The sequence below is a fragment of the Anguilla rostrata genome, chromosome 12 (genome assembly GCF_018555375.3).
Source record: "Anguilla rostrata isolate EN2019 chromosome 12, ASM1855537v3, whole genome shotgun sequence".
Lineage (NCBI taxonomy): Eukaryota > Metazoa > Chordata > Actinopteri > Anguilliformes > Anguillidae > Anguilla > Anguilla rostrata.
This window is the reverse complement of record NC_057944.1, coordinates 31,384,822-31,399,585: the sequence shown is the minus strand read 5'-3', so window position 1 is coordinate 31,399,585 and position 14,764 is coordinate 31,384,822. Positions and strand designations below refer to the sequence as shown.

General features: G+C 44.6%; 1 protein-coding gene across 2 annotated transcripts in view; it reads left to right on the top strand.

The window, feature by feature from the left end:
* The window catches only part of LOC135235968 (GRB2-associated-binding protein 2-like), a 52,877-nt gene that overhangs the window by 11,791 nt on the left and 26,322 nt on the right, over positions 1–14,764 (top strand). The window lies entirely within an intron of this gene.

The following is a 14,764-nucleotide window of genomic DNA, read 5'->3' as shown; positions in this document are numbered from 1 at the left end:
CAGAATACTGCAGGTGTGAACCTCAATTTGACACAAATAAGTGTAGTGTCTCATAATAAGAAGAGCACTTCTAATGTAGCTTATCTGAATTCTTAGTAGAACTCCTTATCTGCTCTGTATTGCATTCTGTTGAACAGGAAATAGCCTGTTGTTACACATTGTACATTTTCTAAAGTGGAATTTAGACAAGAACCAGGATCATCCCAGAATCCTCCCTGGAATACCCTCTTCCCTCCCCCACGGTATAGACTTATTTCCTAGTGTACACGTTATGGGGAACTTCTACCGTACCACAAATATTTGCATATGGTCAGTATATGTCAAAGCCTGCTGCTGAGATTAAATGCATAGCATATAGCTAAGAGAGACATTTATATCTGTCTTCAGATACTTTCTCAGGAAATAACGCCAAACGAGCTGTGAGGTAGCTGTGAAGCTTCTGTGCATTGGCTGCTGATACTGAATGGCGCACAATTAATTTTTGTATAGCAGTGTCACGAAAGCAGTCAAGGCTGTCCAACTTTGCTTCATCCCAAATGTTGAAATGATTAAGGAAAATGCCCCAAACTCACCAAGAGTGAAAATTCCTAATTTCCTCATGCCAGCTTTCGCTTAAACTGTGATGTCATAAAAGAAGGAGAAAGGTGTTTGTTTTCTGCGGAAGGGTTGACGAAACGTGCTGAAAGTCCTGAGCTGTTCCGCGGATGCAGCCGTCCGTTTTATGACTGTTCTGTAAAGGACAAAGGAGGCGTTCTCTGATTCTTTATTACGGAAAGGACCCGTGACACATATTCACTGAAGTACTGAGGAAGCTCGGAGTAATAAAAACCATTCTTCAGATTAGAACTGATACAAATGTTGGGCACTGGTGATTTACGGTTGCGCGCGTGTTTATGAGTGACCTCTTCGATTGATGGCCGCTGTGTTTTATGTGACAGGGATTGCATGATGAAGCATGTGCTTGTGTGTGTGCTCATGTGTTCACTGCTGGCGCTGGCTTTCTGCCTATCCGAGGGACCTGTTCCTCCCATTTAAAGAGAATGCCTTTCTTGGTAGGCCATTAAACAAAACTAAAACTGATAATCATAATGATGCAAAAAGTGTGTGTGTGTGTGTATGTGTGTATGTGTGTATGTGTGTATGTGTGTGCGTGTGTGCGTGTGTGTGTGTGTGCACGAGAAAAGGGAGGGTTTCTGTGACTCAGAAACTGTGACTCACAAACTGTCAAATGATAACAGATCTAAGAAACTGGTCAATCCACAAATGGCAGTGTTAAAAACTCATGATAAAAGTATGTAAATCATAGTAAAAAGTAAACATGGATCTGAGTTTATCACACTGCAGTGATAACTATAAAACTACCTTGCTGAATGCTACAAACTTCTATCACTGTGACTAAAATCATCATATTTTTACAGTGTACCAAAGAAACAAAAACACTGCAATATCCTAAGCTTACCCATCATGAGCTAAAAGGCAACGCTGTTCTGAGACCTTATGGATATGGGCAGTGGTCTTGCTGCAAGGGTATGGTTGTTGCCGTGGTGATATGGGCAGGATAATTGTATTTGTGGGTGTGGCTAGGCATGTCCATTGAGATGTGGGTGTAGCTGTGCCGAGCCAAGGATTTGGTGGCTTGAGTGGGACAGCTCGTTCTGCATGGGATCTTTCCTTGTGTTTCCCTGGAGTCTGTGTGACATCACGATGTGTGGCAGCGATTCATTCCTGTCTCCACACACATCCCTCGCCACTTGACTGGTGCTCTTCTTCACCTCTCCACACCCCTCTGTTTGTGTCTTTTTTCTCTCTCTCCTCATTGGAAAACCGCCACGCCGTTCCTCGGAATGAGATGAAGCTATCGCTGTGCCTCCATCCAGATACTTTTCACAGCAGCTGAAAGGCTACAAAGACTTCTGATTGCCCATAATGCCCCCTGTTTGTCAAACTGTCAAAGTGGCCCCAGATGAATGGGGAAAATCCATTCAGAGGTGGGGGGAAAATGCGAGAGATGTTTCTTATACTGCACAATTGAACGTGACTAAAAAAAATTAAGACTGATTTCATCTCATTATATATGTGTTCCTACTTCATTTTCTTTCTCTCTCATTCTCTCGTTCACTCTCATTACTGTACATTATTTTGTCCTTTTTGTGGGGTGAATGTTGGATGTTATTTGCCGAGCTCTCTCATCAGGTCCCTCTCTGATCAGCCTAATTGTGGTGGGTTTTTTTTCTCACAAATGTGCTGCACGCGCAGCATTCCATCTTGGCATTTTGCATCCAAAACTGCAATCAGTCTTAATTACTTTGGATGGCTTTGGCGTGGTAATACATTTCTGAGAGTTTCTTGAGGGGAAATATACTGTTTCTTGTTCTGAGAGAACGCCTGCAAGCCAGCTTTGAACCGCTCTTTGACTGTTTACTCTATGCTATATATGGCCGGTAACCTTGAATAGGTGCTTTTCCTAGAATGCCTTTACTGTTTTTTAAAATTTGTTTTATTTTAACAAAGAGGGTACCGCAGTGGGCTGATGAATCATATGGCGATAGACTGCGGATGTCTGTCACAGACGTCTATGTTGTGACAACTCGTACTCAACTCAATACTTATAAAGCATCTTTGACCAGGAGGGCTGATCTTAGAGCAGTTTTCCCCTGTCTGTATCCTAGCCTTTTCCACTATGAGCAAACAGCCAAAACTGATCCTAGGTCAGCCCAATTGCACTCCCAACGCTTTATGAATTATAGGCAGTTAAATGTACCTGATAAAACAAAAAGTGGTATCTGTGCCAGAGTAGCACTTAGGCTAATGGGTGCATAGGTATGATGTCAATGTCCATAAAAGCAAAAAGGATACTCCCATTCCAAGCAAAGAAAGAATACGAAAGCCGAACAAAATAAAATGCGAATCTTTAATAGTGTCAGTGAAAAAAATTCTTTTCAGCTTGTCTATTTTTTCTTTGCAGGATGTGCGAATATCCTTTTACCCACGGTGCGCAGGAACTGGCGCCGTGGGCTGTGCATGGCAAATTGTGGTCACTCACTCACGGATGACCTTTCAGGGACGTTTAGTAGGACACATGCGCAGGTTGTACGGCACAACATTTTTAAGCACAGCTTTATCGCCTAACGTTACTTTAGCTAACCCTAACATGTTCGCGTTTCCCCTACTTTAGCTAACCTAGTTAGCACGTACAGATTGCCTACTTTAGTTAGCCTAGTTAGCGCGTACGGATGTTATCCTGCACGCATGAGTAGGAGCTAAGGACACACAGCTACAACCACCGATACAGATGCATGGACACACAGAGGACCACAAATAACGTTACAGAGGTGAGGACGTGCCATAGCTAGCTAGCTATATAGTTCGCCAAGTTGCGCCATGAGTCTGGACGGTTTCATGTTTGTTGTTTTTACAGCTAAGTGTACGTACCAGAGGATATTACTGCATCCGGTGTATATGAGCTCTGTAGTCTGTGGTCTCACCCTCACTCACACTCCAAGTGGTTATGGGTCATTTCAAGGTTAGGCAAAAGTTGTGCCAACGCTTCAACGGTTAGAATGTTCGCCTGAAACGGCTATCATTTTGATGGCGTGACTTTTCTTCAGTATCTTTCTTCCGCGGCTTTCCTTAGTCCCTAAACAAATAGGCGTTGGGCACATGCATTGAACTGAAACTTCTTGAGAATACAGCTGTCGGCCAGCCTTCTCACACAGACAGAGCTCGAGCTCTCCAGCTATTCTGAGCCCCGTGTGAATGTTCAGTAACCGGGGAACTTAAACACACACTCCATGGCAGCAGCCAAGAGTTTATTTAACCTCCTCATGACATAAACTGATGTCACTTCTATAAACACACGTAGATGACACCTGCGTACACTGTGGCCCTCAGGCAAGACCGCTGTGGCGTTCTTTAGTTACGCTCTAGCTGTTCTGTCATATTTTATTCACACTGGGTGGAGAAGGGAGATTTACCATTTAGATTTTTTTATTTTTTATTTTCTTTTAGGGGTTTGCAGAATCTCTTACCCATAGTATGCATATATATACAGATGTGTATATATACTGAAGCAAGTCAGGTTTACTGCCTTGCTTAAGTGCCTTATCTGAAAACTGGACCTACTACCTATGGGTTACAAGCCCACTTTCCTGGCCATTAAGCTGCTCGACTGCCTTAACAAACTCTTTCCCTTTCTGGGTAAGAACCCCTCTGTGTGAAATGCGAAGGCCAAGGTTTTGTTTATCATCACGACAGTGGTATAAACACCCAAAGCTCAGCCGTCCAGCCTCTTCGGTGTGAGGCAAAGACGTGGCTGTTGATCAGAGAGGGATACAGGGCTGTGGGAGAGCGGTGCTTCCATTAAATGTAGTAATGTAGTAATGTAGTACTAATGTAGTATCTCCCGCCATGGAGATGCACACACACATTAAATGGACAGTTACCCAGTGGTTCATAATGTAACTAGCAGCGCTAGCTAGCCACCGAGTGGCTGTAGACTAAATGCACATAACTGTTTCGCTCGACCACAGTATCAATATTTTCACTTATTGTGGCCAAGGATAAAAAATACATTCACAAGTAATTTCACAAATATTTGGGGAATTCTTGTAAATCCAATGAGGTGGTTTCTATTTGCATTTAAACGTGTTTTAAATAGGCTACTGATGACCACAGGTCCGTGGCACAGTTAAGTAACCAAAACATGTACATATTAGCTGTTATTCTAGTGTGTTGTACATAGTACATACTAATGTAGGATATAGTAAGTCAATATGTCTGTCTGAATAATAACCTTTTATGATGGCCTTTCACAAACTGTCACTGGGTTTGTTTTTAAATGGTAAGGATTGCGTTTGGGGCCTGAAATTGCCACCGCCTGCCTCGCCAGTGAAGTCAAGCTGGCCAGAGACAAGGTGATGTCCAGTTTGGCCGGCCTTATCCCGGCAGTTCAGTTCATGTTCTCCTCTGAACTTTTTCACAGTAATCCCTCTTCTCCCGTTTCAGAGAAAAGCAGGAAAGGTGCTGAGCTCTTCAGATGTCTTTCCTTTTTTTATGGGGAAGGTTAAATCAAGTCTGTTTTGCCCAAGAAGTCTAAATCAGATGTGATTTTTTTTATCTTTAAGCACTTCATTTACAAACTGCCTTCAGTAGAGCACGCACGGTCATGTACCCTATCGAGCACCAAGCTTTGAGTGATTGTGCATGGCTTTTCTATCCACATCTTCAGATTTTTCCTCATAAAAAGCAAATGGATCTTTAAACATGAGACCCAGTTTATTTTACCTAAAGAAATGAGTTTTCTCGTGACATTAAAGAGCATTTAACTGTCTCTTTCCTTCAGTGAGCCAGGTGTACACGTTGGCTGAAAATGTTGCCTATTAAAGTAGTAACAACACTGAAAGTTAAAAATAAAAAAAGTTTATTGTGGAATGTCCAGACATGCTCACGTCCGCAACCTTTGCCAATTCATGTGCAGCTCAACTGAGAATTTGTCGGCAGTGCCTTAACAGATACTAGACTGCGGGGCCCATCCATGCACTTGAACAGTGCCTTGACAGATACCAGACTATGGGGCCAATCCATGCACTAGAACAGTGCCATAACAGATACCGGACTATGGGGCCGATCCATGCACTAGAACAGTGCCTTGACAGATACCAGAACGTGGGGCCCATCCATGCACTTGAACAGTGCCATAACAGATACCAGACTATGGGGCCAATCCATGCACTAGAACAGTGCCTTGACAGATACCAGAACGTGGGGCCCACATGCACTTGAACAGTGCCATAACAGATACCAGACTATGGGCCATCCATGCACAGAAAGTTGCCTTGACAGATACCAGAACTGGGGCCATCCAGTGCCTTAACGAGAGCCACCGGTCCAGAACCGTTCGACAAGCTGTGATTAACGTCAAGTATTTCTGTGGTATCATCTGACCATGCTAGATTCAACTTAGTTTTTTTTTTTTTTCCATGTCTGTTTTCACAGCATTTCTCTCTTCAGTAAGCTCTATTTATAAATGTCACTTTTCACTGTTTTGATGTGGGAAATGCACACACGGAGGAAGAGGTAGGCTGTGTGTTGCATATCGTGTCGCTGTGGCTTTTTGAAGGAGATGTTCACTGGCTGCTCGCTGTTGTTGAAAGTTTTCAATGTTTTTTTTCACAGCTTGTATTTGTAGGTGAAGTTGAAGGATGCCCCGACTAAGAATTCATGTCTTCATGCTTGGCCTCTCAAATGGATAACATGATAGTTCAGCTAGGAAACATTGTGTTGGGAAATTCCTAATGCTAAATTAATGCCTATTTCATTGACTTGAATATTTAATGCTGAAATATTCCCCATTGTACGACAAGGCACTTGTTCAGATGCACCCGTTGCTGCTGTTTCTCTGTGTGCAACTCGTTACCCTGTAGCAGATGAACCAGTTGCTACTGTTTCTCTGGGTGCGATTGGTCACCCTGCAGCAGATGCACCCATTGCTGCTGTTTTTCTGGGTGCGACTCGTTACCCTGTAGCAGATGAACCAGTTGCTACTGTTTCTCTGGGTGCGATTGGTCACCCTGTAGCAGATGCACCCGTTGCTACTGTTTCTCTGGGTGCGATTGGTCACCCTGCAGCAGATTCACCCATTGCTGCTGTTTTTCTGGGTGCGACTGGTCACCCTGTAGCAGATGCACCCGTTGCTCCTGTTTCTCTGCCTGCGACTCGTTACCCTGTAGCAGATGAACCCATTGCTGCTGTGCATCCTCCTTTTCCTGGAACGAGCAGAACACAGAACACTTTATTGATTGCAACTGGATACTTATGGATATAGTGATCTGAGGTCATGCTTCCAGTAGCATCTCTGCCTGGAATCGGTACAGGAAACCTCAGATGCTCTGTCTCCCAATGCATCCCTTTGTGGGCGGAGCCAAGTAGGTGTGTTCAAGTCTGTGTTTTTGTTTTGTTCTGGGTTTTTTTTTATTTTTTATATCTTATTGACAGATGTTTTATTTTTAACTTCTAATGGCTTTTACAGTATATGTATACAGCTGCACAAACATCCACTCACAATCATACACGCACGATCATGCACAAACACACACACATACCCACACACATACAGACAGACACACATACTGTGTGAGCGCACACACACCATCATACATTATCTCTCTCGCTTTCTCTCTCTCTCTCTCTCACGCACATGCATTATCTCTCTCTCTCTCTCACACACACACACATTATCTTTCTGTCTCTCTCTCTCTCACACATACAGGCAAAAAAGGACTATCACACCCTCAGACACTATCTCTCTCTCTCTTTCTTCTCTTCTCTCTCTCTTCTCTCTTCTCTCTCTCTCTCTCTCTCTCACACACACACACACATAGGCACACACACACATACAATCATATTGTTCAGATTCTCTTGAATTCTGACTATACCATTGAACAAAGGTGCACACTGGTGTCAGAACACCCTGACTGAAGACGAACAGCAATAGACAGGAAGTGGACATTGGGATTGATTCGCTCTGTATACCTATTGTTCTGAAAAGAGTGCCTGACGGATTCTCGAGCATTCTACATGAACATTTCTCAACGTGCAGCTAACTGATTTCAGCAGGAATAAAGGCATCTAATGGATGGCATCTCTTTACATTCGGAGGCGTTTGGAGAGCCTTTTGAAGCAGTGCTTGAGGGGGAGTCTGCAGCGTTGAGTGAGCAGCCAGTTGGAGCAGCGTCGAGTGAGCAGCCAGTTGGAGCAGCCGTGCGTTTTTTCCCCCGGTCTTATTGACTCGAAAGTAGAAGCTAACGAACCTTCACGCATCACCCCTGTCCGGCGTGATGAAGGAAGACGTGCTTTGCCGCTGTTACCCAGAGTGCAGGGTGTTCTGGGTAGTGGATCCTCCTACCGCATACCCCAGGCAGTGGAAGTGGTGAAGGCATCACCGAGGCCCCTGATGACTGTCAAAATCTCCCTTGTCACTAGGGCTGGGCATAATGGCCAAAATATATTTTTTCATATTGACGGTATGGCAGTATTTTATGGTATTTGTTTTGCCAATACAAAGTACACATGAAGTAAACTGAAAAATATTATAACCGTAGGAAGATTTGTCACTTTTTTAAATGAAATTGTGCAAGTTTCATTCATAACAGACGATGCACTTTCAAGTATATGTCACACATTTTTTATAATACTGTTGCAATGTGGAATTTTTAATATTCACTACATGAAAAACAATAAAATACCGTTATGTGAATTTAGGCTATACCTAAAAATAAGATTGCTGCTAAACGCCTACTTAACATTAACCTTGGGAAGTTCAGCCTGTGCCAGTGTCACATTCAGTGGGCTGAGTAAAAGCCTGTTAGGAAAGATTCATCTGTAAGCAACGGAAACTGTAGCTGTGATGCACTGCAAACTTTTCTGATTGGCTGCAGTTCCTCAGGGCGAGGAACTATGCAAATGAGGTAGTCATGGGAACTTGGGCAGCTCCTCACCTGGTTCATCCAGGTGTTTGTTCAGCTGTTTTGAAATTCAGAACAGGTAGTACAGGTGGAGAATGGCATTTAAAAAAAAACTACCCCACCTCATCAAACCATTCTCATCCAGAAGCTTCCGTGTCTGCTTTACCTTGACCCCGCAACCAGAGCCCTGATTGAGGCAGTGGACTTGAACTGGGCTAGCCCGTCATTTTGATTCACGCCGTGCGCTTGCTCATCCGCGTGTGAAAACAAGCTGACCGCTGGGCATCCTTTTGTCCCCCCCCAGCGCGGTGTGTGAGCACACACCCTGTTCATTCGGAGGAACAATTTGTTTAATTAGCTGGGAGTCGGCCATTTGCTACAAGTCAACCTCCGCTCGTGCGTAAATCTCTTCGCCCTTGGCCTCAATGGATCGGCGGCTCGTGAAATATGGCCATCTGTTGAATGTCACTGACGTGTGCCGTATTTTATTAAACCATTCATATATTGCAAATAGAAACGAAAAAATGATCGCAAATAAAAATGATTTTTTTTTGTGACGCACTGAATGGAGCGTTCAGTTATTGCCTTCAGTATTCCATGTTGCTGTGCATGATACAGGGGTGTGTCAATATATTTATTTTTATTTGACTGAGGTATTTTTTAAAAACTGTCAGAGCTTGTAAATGCTGGTTATTAGTGATAACCTGCAATAAACTACGAGACAAAAGAACTTCACCTGAAAGGAGCATTTTTGGTCCAAAATTTAGAGGTTTGTTCCCACTAAATGCAGTTTTGTTTTGTTTTGCTTTCTTTTTCTATTTTAAAGTAGATTCACAATGTTTGTTCCAAAACACATCTTGTGTTTCTGCTTTACTCTGCAACTCTTAACTCTGCGTTAAGAAAAATGAACGTCCTTCGAAGAAGCCAAGTTAAGACTGTCAAAGATAAATGGAGCTAAAAGGCTGGGAGGTGAGAATAGCTCGTGCTCTCTATAATGGCACGAGAGGCACTGCATTCAGTAGGCCGGCCATTACTTTGACACATCTTGCTTTGGTCGGTTTTTTCTTCTTCTTCTTCTTCTTCTTCATGCTTTGAACGCAGTTCATCGCCGAGCTTCCGCCCACGTAGTCCCGTCTGCAGAAGACAAAAAAAACTTCCCGCTGGTCTCTCGGAACGTCCGTGCGATTCCTCCGAAGGTCTGCGGGTCTTCCCCAGGTGCTGCGGTTCTTTGCTCTATTTCCTTCCACCACCTCCCCCCCCCCCCCCCCCCCCCACCACACCACCACACCACCACACCCCCCCCCCCCCCCTTCATGCGGGGTTTCCGCTGAAGCCAAGATGGTGCCCCGACGCTGCGGGGTTTTCGCTTCATTTCACGAGCGGCGACAGTCGCTTCCTCGTCCCTCCTTCGGTTCGCAGGTCCGCTGTCGCCGGTCTCGGCCTGCTTTTCCCTCACGCTTCCTCGTTTGGGATTCTGTCCCCGTGCTCCGTGCGGTGGACGCGCCTCCGGCTCCTCCCGCCTGCCGGGAACGTCATGGCGCGCCTGGGTTCACACGCCTACCGCGGGTCCAGCTCCTTCGGAGATCTTTCATCTGGATCTTGCTTTTTCACACCCGTTGTCATGCGCTTTACCGTTTCGTGTACATGAAGTAGTAGTTATAGTACTGGACCAAAAAAAAAAACATTCTGTATGTTTCAGCATGCTAGAAGATCAGCTGCTTCCAAAATACATCCCAAACTTGCTCAGTTACTGAGTACGTTCTCACTACATTACACAGGATCTGGTATATGGTGTTGGTGCATAGAAACCGGTTTAATACAAGAAAGGAGCTGGCAATAGCATTTCTAATTCGACAGCTACAGGTAGACAAGGGCATTATTAAAATTTCATTCTTCCAGACCTGTGTAAATGAGCCATTGGAAAATGCTACTGTTTTATAAATGTTGCACGGTCTCTTGTAATGGTCCCATTCTTCTAGTGAGGTTAGAGGGGGTGGTTTTTAATGGAGTGCCACATATTGTTTAATGGAAATCAATAGGAGATATTGACTACTCATGAGTGGTGTTTCTGTTTTTTTTTTTTTTTTTTCCCCTTCCAGCATTGAATCAGTTCCATACCTCTTGTGGAATGAAATTGTCTGGGGCTGGATACTGAGAAAAGACAGGTGTGGCCAACAGCATTGAGTATCTTGTCTTCCCCCACAAATTGGGTCATGGAGTCTGGGCGAGGGCGGGGGTGGGTGAATTTTATTATTGGATAAGCTACAGGGTATGTAATATCAAACATACCCTTCAGTACAATTTAAATTAGGCCTGTTCTCTTAAAAAATAAATGAAAAAAACCCTGCAAATTCCTGAGGAGATGATCACTAAGGCATAATGTGTGACTTGCTTCAGCTGTCTAAACAACCGGTTTTTTTAAATTACTGTGGAAAAGTAATAAGTGGAAAAACTGAAGATGTGCACCCTAGGTGATGAGGCACTGGTCATCAGACAGATGTGCAAACAAGAAACCTAAACGGGGGTTGCACACCCTTATAAACCCCAAAATATATTTTTATTTTTTATCTTTGTAAAACTCGGTTTCAGTACATGCCGTGCCTTCCTCATCCCTAACCGGGGAACATTAAAGTAAAGCAACCCGCTCTTTCGTGGAGTGTCATCTGGCTCCCGGGTTTTAAGGCATCAACCGGTTTGCTTGCTAACTGGCTCTGTTTGAAATGTGCGGCTCCAGCTTTTTAACATTTTCGGTATTTATCTGTTTACAAGTTGGCCATACCACAGAGGATACCAAGCATAGCCCGACTGGGTCACGCTGAACCTTCCTAGCCTGGGAACATTCGCATGCCTTTACAGGTCATTCTCCACACTGGAAACGTCAGTATTTCTGAATAAGTGAATTTCTGCACCATTAGAGACCTTGGTTCTCTTCACTGTGGAGAAGTAAGGGGCTTGGACGGTGAATGGTTCGCAAAGTGAGTGTGCGCTCGCTGGCTCTCTGTTGTCTGATGTAGTACGTGTGTTCGGCTATTTGTGGACTGACTGATGTGTTCCTTAGAACTGGGTGTCTCACTGTCTCAATAATGACTGTTACTCAGAGATATTCCTTGGCCGTTGGGGCAGATCTCTGGACCTGCATGCAGTACGCATTTAAAAAGCTTTAACTGCTCAGATCAGGGGTGGGAAGTTCCGGTCCTGGGGGGCCAGTGGTGTATGCAGGTTTTTGTTTCCACCAATTACCCTGGCTAAATGAGCTAACTGGCTGTATACACCAACACTGGTTCTCTCGTAGATTAGATCTCAGTTTCATATAGGGACGCAAGAACAGTCTTCGGTTGTTATTCATGCAGATATGCAGAAATGCAGCTAAAATGCCAGATGGCGTAAATGTTAGGGCTAATTCAGTAATCAAGGCCAGAAGTCGGCTTGAAAACCAGAAACAGATATGGCCCTCGTTGCCCACCTCTGGTTTACGTGCTGGGAACATTTAAGAAGCACTCCTGCAGGTCCTTGTTATGAATCAGAATGTGCGTATATATGAGATTGTCCTGAAGACTGGTAAAAATTCTTCTTTTAAAATTGTCAGAAATATGCGTGAACTGACGTAGGAGTAGGTGAGGATTCCAGATTAGAATCCATTATGTACACAAAATGTATGGAGATGGGATTAGGTGGTGAATAGACTGAACCATGGTAATTTCACAAAGGCAGAGCAAATTTACCTTGCACAAATGAATCTTTTATTGTTAATAATAGATCTATGTTTTATAGGCTGTTCTCCCCTGAAGGAAAGTCAGGCTGCATGCTGTTCCAGCAACATGTCTGGAAGTTTTTCATTTTAATTTTGTTTATTGCTCACATATGTATGCAAGTTATTCCTAACGGTACAGTAATGGCTTCCAGAGCGCACTGCTGTTTTATGCTTCGGATGCTCTTTATTTGTTGGGTACTGGCTCCTCGGTAGAAAAACATCTCTGAGTGTCAGCCAACACAGGGCTGTCTGCAGTGTCTCACCACAAGGGCCATCTCACCTGGCGGTTTGAAACGGAGCCAGGTTTCGCTCTCAACGAACGGTCTCCGAGAACGCTGGAGAACAAAATCATCTGTCCGCCTTGCCACAGGAAGAGTGCGAAACACAAACCTCCCAAAACCTGCAGCAGCTTTTGGAAAAGAGCCGTCCGTCTCACTTGGTCTGCAGCCTTGTGCTTCTCTCCGATTGGTTACAGGGGCTGGGGGTGGGGGTGTGGGTAGGAGGGCGAGGTTTGTGACAGAGCGCAAGACGTTGTGTCTTTCGCCTCAGGTCCATCAGCACCATTAAAGTCACGCAGTCCACCCCAACCGTTGGTGTTCATCAGTCTGACAGAAAATAGAATAGAAAGAAGCCTGGCTCGTAGCCTGGGGAACATTCCGGAAGTAGATAAGTGTCGAGGCTCCTGGGCTGCATTTCTGGTGTGATATCGCTGTATTCCGTCCCCTGGCTCACGCACCCGTTACTGCGAGCATGCTGGGAAATATTAAACAGTCCTGTCGCAGATTTCTGGACCTGCTCCACAGGCAGGGATAGGGAAGAGCAGGCAGTCTGGGAAAGTACTGTTCACAAAGAGATGTTTCGGGTTTAGAGTCTGGACATTTATGGGACCAATTACATTCTGTAAAGTTATTGAAAATTGACCCTCAGAGGAAATCTTTTATGCCCCTTATTTTTTATTTAGCCAATCCGACTATATTGTGTTCACCATCATTAGGCTGAGACTCAAGCCCAATGCTACTCAATATGTTGGTGTACCGCATCATCCAGAGGCATGGCACAGCTGTGTACGAACATTAGCAAGAGTAATGTTTAACAGTGTTATTTCAGAACGATCTGGAAAAGGCGACTGAAAAAAGAATGCGGTAGGTCGCGCTCATAGGAAAGCACATCATGTGCGCGAATCTCAGTTATCCTAGTATCCTAACAACATTACCACTGGGGCGGGGGGTGGGGGGGGTGGGGGTTGGCTGTGTGTGCTCTCTGCCCCCCCCCCCTTCCTTTATGTATTGGACAGTGTGTCCTTGATTCTCCCAGACGGCGGAGGTTATGTGTTGATGGAATTAGAGAGAGAGAGGAAGAGAGAGAGCGAGAGACAGAGAGAGACACAGAGAGAGAGGGAGGGAGGAAGTGAGCCAGGTAGAGACCAAGAGAATGAAAGAGTAACAGAGAGAGAAAGGGAGAAAGCACAGTAGACTGAGAGAGCAAGAGAGAGAGACAGGAAGAGAGCGGGGTATAGAGAGAGAGAGAGAGAGAGATAGACAGGGGAAGAGAGCAGGGTGTGTATATATATATATATATATATATAGAGAGAGAGAGAGAGAGAGAGAATGATACTGAATACATGCTGGGTAAATGTGCAGAGCACAGGGCAGGACAGAAGTGCTTTGTTGGCAGCACTCCAGATTCTGCAATCTCCTTTTTTTTTCTTTTTTTTTTTGTTTTGTTTCGTTTGTCTGTATGAAACGTGCCGCTCGCTCACAGCCACAACTTATCTTAGCATCCTGAGCGTAACCGTCGTGGGCGTCTGTCTGCTCCAGCAAGGCCTTCTCCCCCACAGCTCCCAGCTGCTCTGGGAGGTTAGGATGCCCCCCACCCCCCACCCCTACCCCCCGAACCTGGCCTCCTACTATTGCTAAACACAGTGCACATCAGCAGTAGTGCTTTCACAAACTCTGCCTTCTAATGTGGTTTACCCGAAACATTAACGCCACCCCTGTGATGTCTTACAAATCATTTCCCGGTTAAAAATAGAAACAGGCCAATTTATGTGACAATAAAATTTAATTAGGTTAATTAACAGGTCTCTACTAATCATAGAGCAACATAAAAAATTAAGGAAAAAAAAAGCACAGGCACTCGTTTTTCTAGATGAGTTTTTAATATCATTTATCTGCTCAACCGAGTGGTAGATAACATTGTGGCTTATGGCATTTTGTCTGTTCAACCTTTAGGTCTGTTCAGACAAAAAAGCAGAACTTTTGAATCATTGTTATAGTTCAACCGAATTGTACAAAGAAGCAGAGAAATGTGTTTTTCTGTGTTTGTTGTTTGCGTCGTTGCGGTTGTGTGCGTTGAAGGGGTTAAGACGCAGGTGGTGCTGTGGAGTGCTGTTAAATAAGACGCAGCGTGTTTTATGGCGATGGTTGCGTCGTACGCGCTGGGTTCATTGCCGTTGACTGGTCTGTTTGCACAGGAGGGACTGTCCCTGGCCCACCACAATACTTCAGCCTGGCACACGGAGTGAGGGGGAAGTACAGGGGGGGGGGGGGGG